Here is an 11,198-nt window from a genome sequence, read left to right as displayed (position 1 = left end):
TATTCTGTGCGCTTGTTCAACTGAGAAGAAGCGGGAAGGGCAACCCTTAAGTGCTGTTGTTTCCAGCCATTCTTCTACAAACAATTCTATGTTCCGCCCCTCTGCCGTTTATGGGTCCCCAACCAATTGGATATTATGTCCTGTAGATCTCCCTTCTGCATCCTCGAGATGGTTCGTGAGAGCAGACACTCCTTTTTCCAGCTGTGGCATCATTTCTCTAGATCTTGTATGGTAGAGTGGATCACTTCTAGTTTCATTTCTGTGTACTGGGTCATTTCCGTTAGTTTCCAATGGTCAGTGCGCAAGTGCCAACCTCACTAACCACTGCTGCAATGTGTGCTTCTAGGGTCTGCTTTGTATCTTTTATAGTTGCTAGGATTGCTGAGGTGTGTGCAGCTAGTGTCATCTCTTGGATTTGGGGTTTGCACCATGATCTCTTCTCTCATCATTGGCAGACCCGGTGCTTCGTTTTTAATTGGCTTGGGTTTCACCATAATGATGTGGTCTGCACACTTGCTGGGATCAGTCGGGGTATTTGTGTTGCTTTGCTGTTTATTATATCATGTTCTCAAACAGGCGGGAGGTAACTTGCCATGTGTTTGTGTCCAAATATCCAAGTGTGTGGGACTCTGACCTCTCCGGTCGGATCTGGGGATTGAGAGTGTGGTTTGTTATTTTTGTCTCTTTTTTCCACCCTGAGATGCCCATTCATCATGTGTTTGTTAAGAGTAAATATGTCTATCTGCAGCCACAAAACTAAGAGGGGGTGCAATGTGTCTCTCCTGCCGGCAGTGCACAATGGAGCCCAGGTGCACCAAATATGCTGGGGATTTTGTTCTGTCCCTCAGAACTATTAGTCCAATCGCTAGTGTCTGCAGTGGCTGTGTTTACCGCCTAGACTCCTGGGCTTCTGCCCGTTAGTCCCCGTCTTGTGGAAACACCTGTGTGTCAATCACACGTCTTCCTTCTGTTTTTGGGACAGAGTGACCACCGAGACTCGTTTGTGTGTGTAAAAGGCCGCTTTATTGGAACAGGTGCCCCTAGACCTACCCCCTTGGCCTTTGCCTTACAAAACTAAAACCTCACTAGACATCAAGTCACCTGACCCCGCCCCTCCCCCTCCCCTACCCCGATCCCTCCCCCCCTTCTTCTGGACCTGTCTTTTCCTTCCTCTCGTCTCCTTTACTTTCTCCCGCCCTACCTACTTCTTTGAACCTGTCCGCTCCTGAGCAGTCTCCTGCCTGTCCTTGTCTAATTAATGTTCCCCCCGTCCTAATACCTGTCTTTCCCTGCCATCTCCGTCCTACCCCCGAGCTTTTAATAGCCGCCCTGCAGCTGTCCCCGCCTTGGCAAGCACCTGTCCAAGCGACGCCTACTTAAACCACCCAGGACACCTGCTCCAAGAAAGACCCCTAAATCATCATAACGAGAGGGAGGGAGGGAGGGGAAAGAAACACAGAGCCCGCCTGCCTACACCCTGGCCACCAGGTCACCTTCCCAAAATGGTGCCTGTTATCACAAAATGGCCGATTACATACCCATCCCACCCCCTTATAATTGGCACCCCGGACGTCCAAACACGTCCCGGGTCGTGCCACCTGTCCCAAAAACCCCGGGGGGGGAACTCCTCGTTCCTCCTCTTCCCCCCCGAGGCCCCATTGGGACAGAGTGACCACCGAGACTCGTTTGTGTGTGTAAAAGGCCGCTTTATTGGAACAGGTGCCCCTAGACCTACCCCCTTGGCCTTTGCCTTACAAAACTAAAACCTCACTAGACATCCAGTCACCTGACCCCGCCCCTCCCCCTCCCCTACCCCGATCCCTCCCCCCCTTCTTCTGGACCTGTCTTTTCCTTCCTCTTGTCTCCTTTACTTTCTCCCGCCCTACCTACTTCTTTGAACCTGTCTGCTCCTGAGCAGTCTCCTGCCTGTCCTTGTCTAATTAATGTTCCCCCCCGTCCTAATACCTGTCTATCCCTGCCATCTCCGTCCTACCCCAGAGCTTTAAATAGCTGCCCTGCAGCTGTCCCCGCCACCAGAAAAAGGCCCTGACTTTTTCTGCCCCCCCCACACTAGGTCTCCTGTAGTAAAGCCTTGAGCTGCTCCCTCAACTGTAAGAGGTATAACTCCATTCCCACGAACGATAGGTGCACCCCATCATACCTAAAAAACTCCACGTCCTCAAACCGAATGTCTGCATGCTCCAAGAATGATATACCACGCCCTGCGCAAAAGCCCTTCATTTCCTTATTAATCTTACGTCTGGCCCTCTCTAGGGCCCGCGGTTTCCTGGCTCCTCTCCACACCCGTCGCGGCATGAACGCCGTAAAAACTATATGACATCCTTTCCACTGCTCGCTCACTAACTGCAGATCTCTTTTCATATCCTTCAGCTAATTCAAGCCCGTAGATCTAACTTAATCGTTTTCCCCTAGATGAACACAAAGCAAATCCGGACAATGTCTCCTCCCTCGCGTTCCCTGCAGCCGAGGTACCAGCTCACCCCATAGCATTCCCCCTTTCCCAATCCACGTCACCCGATAACGATCGTTATCAAATCCCAGGTTGCACCCTGCCGCAGTCCTTCGTGCCTGTCGTTGTGCCCATTTTACGAAAGAATGCCCAATCACCCATATCTCCAAATAGGCCGCTTCTGGCCCCAGGACCACACCTGAAAAAGAGAAAATATATGAAAGTATTCATTCCCTCTTCTCCTACAATCCTTTTAACAGTCACCTCCCCGCACATACCTCCTAAAGCAATCCGACCTCCATCTACCCAGAGCCATCATCTCCTCTCTATCCCAGCCTTTCTCCCCTGCCTCTGTAGCCATCCCGATGCGAAAGGAATGTGTCCCAAATCTCTCCGCCTCCAAACCCATACCCGCAAACCCTTTTCTCAATACTGCCAAGAGCTGCGCCGCCGTCACCTTGCGACCGCCCGCGTGACAAAAAACCGGGCCCGCCGAAACCTCTGATCCCGATCGCAGTAAGGCACCCAACCTCCCTGGGCAAATGTCTTTGTAAGGGTAACGACGAAGTACGACCGTAACCCCGGCGCCTTTTTGATCAGTTTTCGATTGTCGAACCCAGAGAGCCAACCCTTTCCTCACCACCCGAACCTCCCTCCACAAGATACCCGCAGCTCCCGACCGGCCCAATAACTCCGATACCCGAAACGCTCCAAAAAACATCCAAGACATGAGGGTCCCGAAGAGAATGGCCTCGTGCTCGTCATAGCACAGACTGCCCATCATCGCTATCAAGCCTTTTAGCATAGCCAGAGATATCGGTTGACGATCCAGACCCCTTTTTTCAAATGATTTTTCCCAACCTTGCAATATTCTCGATCCTAATTCCCCTGCCGACGGCGGGTAACCCCATAACACAGTGTTTCCCAAAGTGTGCGCCGTGGCTCCCTGGTGCGCCATCAGAACTCACCAGAGGCGCCGCACACTTCTAGGGAACACTGAAATGCTTTCATTTTCAGACTACCGTAGGGCCTCATTCTAAAAATACATCACATTTAGAATGGAGCTTTACAGGAGTATGAAAAAGAAAGAATCACAGTGGAAATAAATCGAACTTGTTAGGGTTTTGCATGGTTATGTTGTAAGTTGTAAAACCCATCAAGTTTGACTTGTTTCCACTGAGAGTCTCTTGGTACAACTAACAAAGCTGCATGGTAGTATGACAGAGAAAGACTTGCAGTGGAAACAAACCAAAGTTGATGGATTTTACAAAAGACATGGTGACATTGCAAAAACCTAACGAGTTTGATTTATCTGCACTGCAATTCTTTCTGTTTCAAACTACTGTACGGCTCCATTCTAAAGACAAGTTACGTTTAGAATGGAGCCCAATAGTAGTATGAAAAAGAAAGAATCACAGTGGAAATAAATCAAACTTGTTAGGGTTTTGCAGTGTTACATAGTAAATTGTAAAACCCATCAAGTTTGATTTGTTTCCACTCAATGTTTAATTATTTATAAATAAAAACATCCCTGAAAGCTATCCTCTGAAACACGTGGCTGCTGCAGTTAAATATGCATTCACAGAACAGTGAGGCAGCAGTAATCCTAAAGCCATTTTAGGCCTCTTCAATCCATTTACAGCCTCTCCCTGCAGTTCACTCTTGCATCTTTCTCCCAATGTGGAGCTTTTCGGTCCTTCTCTTCCTTCATCTTTCCCATATGTGCCTTTGCTTACAGTAAATGCCTGATGCAGAAAACCAAGGCCCATATTTATGAAACGTTTGTGCCACATTTGCGTAATTTTTTTATGCAAAAGCAGCACAAACTCACAAAATATAATAATATTTTGTAAGTTTGCGCTCCTTTTGCGTAAAAAAATAATGCAAATGTGGCACAAACTTTTCATAAATACGGGCTTAAGTGCCAGTCCTTAGAAATAAGTGCCGTGCCCCCCCACTGGAAACCCAGTGCTTAATTTGTAGATAAAAATGTGATGGAGCTCAAAGCTCTCTTTTCAAACAAGCGGATGCTGCATTTAAATGTGCGAGCCTTCTCGGGCCTCTTTAATCCATTTACAGCCACTCCCTACTCCTTCAGCTCACTCATGCAGCTTTCTACTTTCTCCCTTTGTGATGCTTTTTAGTTTTTCTCTTCTCCACGTTTCCCATATGTATCTTTTGCTCTTACTAAATGTCTGATGCAGAAAACCAGAAACCACCTGCTCAAATTAAGCCCTGCGGAAAGCGCTGGCTCAAATTAAGCACTGTTAGCACTGCGATTCTTTCTCTTTCATACTACCATACGGCTCCATTCTAAAGATGTTATGTTTGGAATAGAGCTCTACGGTAGTATGAAAAAGAAACAATCACAGTGCAAAATTCAAACTTATTAGGGTTTTGTAATGCGCATTTGCAGCCCTGAGTAAGCCATGTGGGGATGTTATGGAAGCCACAGCTGTCAGCGTCTGGATTGGTTTGGACCAGCACATGACGTCTTGCCTAATAAATAAAGAGCATGTCCATTTAGGCAGGGTCAGGCCCAATCAGGACAATGATAGTGTTACTTCTGTCCGTGTTCTGCAGCTACTCAAGAAAAGAGGATAATCATGAAATTACTAAAATGTCAACATTTAAGAGGAAAGTGGGAGATTAAAAAAAAAGAATCTGGAGAATGTATTTCTCCCCTTGAGGCCTGAATCAGGTCTATTGTCATATATGGGACTTCCAAGTGTGGTGCTGGAAGATCTGAGATCAAAAATGCTAATGTGCTTTTTTTTTTTTTTTTTTTTTTTAACTTGCCAGGATCAAGGAGAAAGCATTATGGCAGGCAGAAAGAGCGTGACAAAAATGTTGTTCACTGGCCTGCAGCAGCAGATTACTGGCAGTGCATACTCCAAGTCACTAAAGACAAGCCCCTATCGCAGAAGCCCTTTATCAGCTTCAGCCCAATTATTTTTTAGGAAGAAAAATGGAAGTGCTCCCGAATCCTGGCTTACATCCCCCCACCCGTCAAAAGTGACATGACAGGGAGCCACAGCCAATGGCCAATCAGTCAAGGGAGCCGCGGGTCGAAAAAGTTTGGGAACCACTGCCATAACAGTTTACCCACAAACCCGATGGCCGACAACTTACCCGATATCGTGACTCTCGACTGACCCTTACCAATCAAATCCATAATGAACTGAATCACATCTTCCACCACCTCTTCCTGCCGCACCTGCCGTCGCGCCCCAGATCCCAGGAACTCCTCCCATGCTTTCGCATAAGCCCGCCTCGTGGACGGTGCCAAGGAGTTCATAACCAGTCGAAGCATCCGGGATCGCCTACTCTCCACAAAGCCTACGGCATGCGGATTCTTCTCAACGCCACGCCCGTGGTTAATCCATGGAAACGCTGCCACTGCGAACGAGACAAAGCATCCGCGATGTCATTATTCACCCCCGGAACGTGTTTTGCACTGAAGTGAATGTCATTACGCAAACATTGAAGGACAAAAATGCGTAGCAGCTGTAACAACCCTGCTTCCCGCGCCGACTGCCGGTTGACCATCTGAACCACTGCCAAATTATCGACCCGAAACAGCACTCACGAATGCCGCAGCTCACTACCCCATAAGCACACGCTACGATCAGCGGAAAAAATTCAAAAAACGCGATGCTACGACCACCGTGCTTCCACTCCACTGGCCATTCCTCCGCGCACCAACGCCCTTCCCAATACAGCCCAAAACCCGCCGAACCCGCCACATCCGAAAACATCTGAGTGTCCCATTCCCACTCCCTCCAGACCTTCAGTGGAATCCCATTAAATGACTCCAGGAACCTTGACCACATGCGCAAGTCCTCTCGAACTCCCACCTTCAACCGCACGTGATGGTGGGGTAGCGCTTGCCCCGCCAGCGCTAGAGAAAGTCGTCTGCAAAACGTCCTGCCCGCTCGCACTACCCTGCACGCAAAATTCAAATGCCCTAGCAACACCTGCACCTCCTTCACCGTGACCTTGCGCCTCCGCAGCATTTCCTCAATTCGCTTGATCATGTCTGTCTGTTTCCCGGCAGGCAACCGCGCTATACCCGCCACCGTGTCCAGTTCAATCCCCAAAAACGACAGAGCCGTAGCTGGCCCCACTGTCTTTTCGGGAGCCAGGGGCACACCCAGGTCTCCCATAATATCCATAAACCAGCTCAGCACCGCCACACAACGCGGGCTGTCCGCTGGTGCCGCAAAAAAGAAGTCATCCAGGTAGTGCGTTACCTCTTGGTGACCCGTACTTTTCACAAAAATCCATTGTAGCGCTGTGCTAAATCGCTCAAACAGCGCACACGAGCTGGAGCAACCCATGGGCAGTGCCTTGTCCACGTACCAGCTCCCCCGGAACTGGATGCCCAACAATTCAAAATCATCCGGGTGCACCGGCAGCAGCCGAAAAGCTGACTTGATGTCAGTCTTTGCCATCAAAGCCCCCGGCCCCAACTGATCCACCATCTGAACCGCAACATCCACCGACGCATACGACACCTTTGTGAATTCGTCCGGGATGAATTCATTCACTGATGCCCCCTCCGGCCAGGACAAGTGATGAATCAACCGGAATTGACCTTCCTCTTTTTTGGGCACTATGCCAATTGGAGACACTATGAGATTTTCCAAGGGCCAATCAGAGAACGGGCCCGCCATGCGCCCTTCCTTTACCTCCTTCATCAACTTCCCTTGGACCAGCTCCTCTCTTCCACGCACGGATCGCAAATTCTCCACCCACCGACGCTCCCGCGGACCTTTATATCCCAACCTGAACCCATCCCGGAAACCGCGAATCAGTAACTCAGCGTCATCCTGCCTGTCATAACCCTCCAACCCCGCCTGCAACCTGTCAACTCTAACCGGCGTAGTAGCCTTTTCCCGCCACGCCTGGCCGCTGGCCTTCCTTTCCTCCAATACTGGCCCCTTGACCCCCACTTGCCGATCCCCCTGCACTGACCCCAGTCTGCTGTCCACTACACGCTGTGACCGGATGACGCCCCGCGCATCTTGTACACTCGTGCCGGAACTTACAGTACTCTCTGGTACATATACCTTTATTGAAGTCCCAGCACGCTCCCGACCTTCCTGTCCCTGCACCGATAGCTCTATTGGGGCTGGAGCCCCGGGACCCCACCCCTTGGGTGGGGCGCTCCCGAAAGGGCCGATATATTATGGGCAACCCATTAGCCGTAAACACTGTTTTCCCAAACTTTGCTGGCCCCATGGTGTGCTGCCACAAATCAGTATCAATTTCTCCCCATTGCACCTCTGAATCCGACGCCATGCTCGCCCGAAATTCTTCATCGTATTGGCGCCACGCGTATCCCCCATAATTAAGCTGTGCTTTCCTTATGATATCCATGTATTTAAAAAGGGATACCGACCTCTCAGGGAATCGCTCGCAATAAACGCTAGCGAAAATCAAGAAAGCCGCCGTCCAATTCTCTATCGTAACCGGCACTTTTGGCCGTTTAGAAAGCTCCCACTCTTCCTCCTTGGAGCCCTCCTTGGCCCTGATCTCCCAATGTAGCAATTTTAAGATGTCCACATATTCTCCTTTCCAAATTTTTTCTTTTGTCGACGGCATTAAATGAGCCCCCAGCGGCTTAGCTGTGCCCATATAGGGCAGCTTCACCTTTTTCAGCGCCGGCTCACCCTCCGTTTCATCCTTCGCTCCCTTCTCCGCCCCGGCGACCGCTGTACTGTCCCCCCCTTTCTCCGAACCAGCGCCCTTTGCCTCCTTCCCCGCCTTCACGTCGCTCTCCGTTGACACCCCGTGTCTTGCATGTATACTCCCTTTACTAAACGCACGGACTCTTCTATCGCCTCTGATGCCACCGATATCCTTGAGCATGACGAAGTCTTACCTGGAGATAGCAACGGGGGCCGCTCCTGAACCGTCCGCGCCTCTCCTCCCTTCCGCTCTCCGCGACTTGCACCGCGCCGCGTACGTGACCGCTGTGCCTGCAATGACTTACGAACAGGGTTAGACGTACCCCGCCCTCCGCTCTCCCACCACTCATACTCACTCCCACTATTCCTCAACTCGCCCTCTTCCAAACTCTCCTCGGACCTTTCTTCCCACACGACCGCACTCGCACCCGAGCCACCGCATCTCACACAGTTTGAATACTCTCCTCTGTCTTTTGATCGCTGTCTGGACGGGCCCGGACGTTGTTCCTCCACACCGCCCAGTAGAAGCGTCCGCAGCCCCACTGCGTCGCCTGCTCCATCCTGATGATGCTATCCGGCTGGCCGCCCAGGGGCCAGCCTTCCCTTCTCCCCAGTGCACTCGAGCCACGTCCTGCTCGCCTGGGTCCTCATCGCCGTAGTCCAAAGGCCCCTGCCAAGAAAGGTCTGGTGTGCCAGGGGAAGAACTAATATCCCATTGACCTCCCGACCCAGAGCCCTCCAACCCCTCCAAGCCCTCCTCGTCCCACCCCTCCTCCAAACCCCTAAACTCACCCTCAGGGATACCGGACCCAAGGAACCTACTGGGGGCACCCCCAGATCTGCTTAATGGGGAACCCCCACCCTCAATACACCTGGCGCCCTCCGAACCCCCTCCCTCCTCATCGCTGCTCCATTGGAGCATGGTAGGCCATTTTAACGACAAAGGGACCTTGGGGTCCCCTTCTGCCCCCTGATCTTGCTGAACCCCAGATTGACCCCCCCTCCCGGAGAAGCACCCAATTCCAAAGGCCCTAAGTCTGCCCCACCGAGATTACCCACTTTATTCTTCCTGCCCGAGGGAGCAGATGCTGTCCCAGGAAAGACCACGGGGGCCGCAGTGGCTCCCGCAGCGCTCGCCTTTATTCTTTTTCGCCTGTATTCCCCCGGGCGCCCCTGGCGCGCGCCCGCCTTCTTTTCCATCACATTTTTCGCGGCGCTCGGCTCGAGCGCCCCAGCTCGTCTCTCCTCCCTGGCCTGTTGCTCCGCTACCACCTGCGGCCCCGCCCTCCATTTCCGAGCTGGGGTCTAGCTCTGACGCCGCCCATCGCGTCCCGGTCCCCTAGAAACCTTCGGGGATTCCCCACCCCGCTCCCGCCCAGAGAAACTCCCCTTACCCACCCCGGACCCGCCCTTCGTCCCCACCCCACTGGCCGCACCCCTTACCTTGACAGCCGGTGCTACCCGCGGCGGGGAGCACGCGGCCACCGCCGCCGCGACTCCCGCGGAGGCCTTGCGCGCCGGGTGGGTCGGAGCCAGCGCTCCGTCTTTCAATAAATCCAGCCGGCCCGCCTGGCGCAGCAGTTCAACGGCCTCGAGAACCTAAAGAAACAAGCCCGTAGTCGGCAGAATTCGAACCTGCGCGGGGAGACCCCAATGGATTTCTAGTCCATCGCCTTAACCACTCGGCCACGACTACTTCCTAAAAACAGAGCCCACCTGCCTACACCCTGGCCACCAGGTCACCTTCCCAAAATGGTGCCTGTTATCACAAAATGGCCGATTACATACCCATCCCACCCCCTTATAATTGGCACCCCGGACGTCCAAACACGTCCCGGGTCGTGCCACCTGTCCCAAAAACCCGGGGGGAGGAACTCCTTGTTCCTCCTCTTCCCCCCCGAGGCCCCATTGTGGGATCAGGATGCTACTTTTGCCTGCGGATGGGGAAAATGAGGGGAGGAGATCCTGGTTCTGGCCCCAGGCACCCCACCAAGACATGGATTGCCAATCACACGGGCTCCAGGCATACAAGTTACCACTTATTCCTGAGAGCGGGTCGGGGGTCGCTTTTTGTTCAGCCGCCTCAGGATTGAGCAGGTGAGCACTGTCATAGCTTAAAATATAGTGGCTGGCAGGCTGAGCGGGTTCGCACACAGTGCATGCTCACAGCTACAGGCTCCTGTAGTTGCCATCTTGCCTGCTCCGGAGTCTCAGCACGATCTCCATGGTACAGGCTTCACAGGTCTTCCGGGCTGTGTCAGAAGTCTGTCTCCGTCACTGGCTGTGGCAGGGGTTTTGTGTGGCCCCTTCTACTTTGCCGTTCTCACCCAGATCTTCTGCATGCACGCAGAGTGAGACACGCTGCTGCAATGCGGACCGCCCACCTCGTGGACTCCGTCTTTGTCTTCCAGGGACCCGGGCTGTCCCTTCCCCTCCCGGCTGGGGCACTCTCTTCATCCTGCAGCTGCTGGGTTTATCATGTAGGCACTTGTCTTCTACACCTTGCCCACTCCGGAGTCTCTGCACATTCTCTACGGAGCAGGGCAATGCTTGTCGTCTCAGCTGGAGTAGCAGATTTTCCCCTTTGCTTGACATAGCTGGGTTGTACTACCGCGCCAATCCTTAATCGTACAAGATAATTGGGTTCGGGTGAGTATGGGCGACAGGAGCTCAGCCAAGGAAGCCCATTCCATTGCCTTCCAGGCCACACCCCAACATTATGCAATTTTTAAAGTAGGCTTTAGAGAAATCTTGTTTTTCATTACATGCCTGTTTTGTGCCATTTAGCAGGGCCCTACCCTTCAGATGACTGTGTACTTTAAAAATACAGTAACACAACTTAAGATATTGATAAGACCCCCAACAGAAAATTTTAATCTAACAATAATTGCTAACAAATGAGAGAGTCGTTAGGCCAAAAACTGCCATTCCTTCACTGCTTTAAAAGCATACTCTGAACATTACATAACCCTTTTGCAGCTTGAATTGCAAACTCGCTAGGCTGGCAGATTCCTATAATTAAGTGTTTCCTTCAT

At 51.9% G+C, this 11,198-nt stretch overlaps 1 non-coding gene across 1 annotated transcript; it reads right to left on the bottom strand.

The window, feature by feature from the left end:
• Nucleotides 1-9,777: 9,777 nt before the first annotated feature.
• TRNAS-AGA (transfer RNA serine (anticodon AGA)) lies at nucleotides 9,778-9,859 on the bottom strand. The gene has a single exon. It is a non-coding gene; the product is annotated as a tRNA-Ser (tRNA).
• Between the last annotated feature and the right edge of the window lie 1,339 nt (nucleotides 9,860-11,198).

The sequence above is a fragment of the Pleurodeles waltl genome, chromosome 12 (assembly GCF_031143425.1).
Source record: "Pleurodeles waltl isolate 20211129_DDA chromosome 12, aPleWal1.hap1.20221129, whole genome shotgun sequence".
NCBI lineage: Eukaryota > Metazoa > Chordata > Amphibia > Caudata > Salamandridae > Pleurodeles > Pleurodeles waltl.
This window is presented reverse-complemented; position numbering and strand designations above follow the sequence as displayed.